The sequence below is a fragment of the Squalius cephalus genome, assembly GCF_949319135.1.
Source record: "Squalius cephalus genome assembly, contig: scaffold_87, whole genome shotgun sequence".
NCBI lineage: Eukaryota > Metazoa > Chordata > Actinopteri > Cypriniformes > Leuciscidae > Squalius > Squalius cephalus.
This window is the reverse complement of record NW_027645853.1, coordinates 90586-91531: the sequence shown is the minus strand read 5'-3', so window position 1 is coordinate 91531 and position 946 is coordinate 90586.

The window sequence follows — 946 nt, the reverse complement described above, 5'->3', positions numbered from 1 at the left end:
ACTATTTGTATTCATAATCTGCACATTTTCTGTTTGCACAAAATCACAGCACAGCTTGTTGACAGCAAATCAAAAATCACAATCCAGCTGGAACAGCATAACCAACCTGCAGAAATACACATAAAACAATATCAGACCACAAACATGTTATAGAGCAGCAGAAATGTTTCTCATTTAATGTGAAAGTGAAGCCTCACCATCCACAAAACAGCATCCAGATCATCTGAAGATAACACACACACAAAAAAGCGGTTAATTAACAATAATCACCTCTCACGTAATTTTCGTTCATTGTATGTAAATAAACCTGAAGTAACATTTACCTGCACGAAAGTCGCCAGCGAGAAAAACACTGACATGAATAAATTACAGACTCTCCAGATGATCTGAGAAAACGAGACTCTGATCTTGTTCATCATTTGATTTGGACTCTTCTATATTTATTAATATGAGTTTATTAACATCTCTTTCACTGAACTACAGAATGTAAAAAAAAATAACTGTACGGTTTTCCGGATTTGACGACAGTGGAATGAAGCATTATGGGAAACGAAGTTTACGACTCTGTTGCGCTTACAGGGCATTTAGATTCGCAACAATCAACAAGCAATACATACATGTTTAATAAATAAATTTTGTTTATAAAAAAAGTATATTTGATTATCTTTGAACCAGTAAAAAGCTGACTATCAGACTGACCACAGATAATATACACACACTTTTGTTCAAGAATGATTTATTTCATTTTCTATTAAGTTATATTCTATTTATTCTATTCTATTAGTCTATTTTACTCTAAATGTTGTCATACCAATTTAGCACACTGAATGAAAAATAATTGATCCTCAGAAACCAGACGCTAATTGATTCTCCTATTCGACTGTTGTCTGTTTTTTTTTTATTTAAAAGCGCTATGAAGGTAAACTGAACTGAACTATAAAGTAAT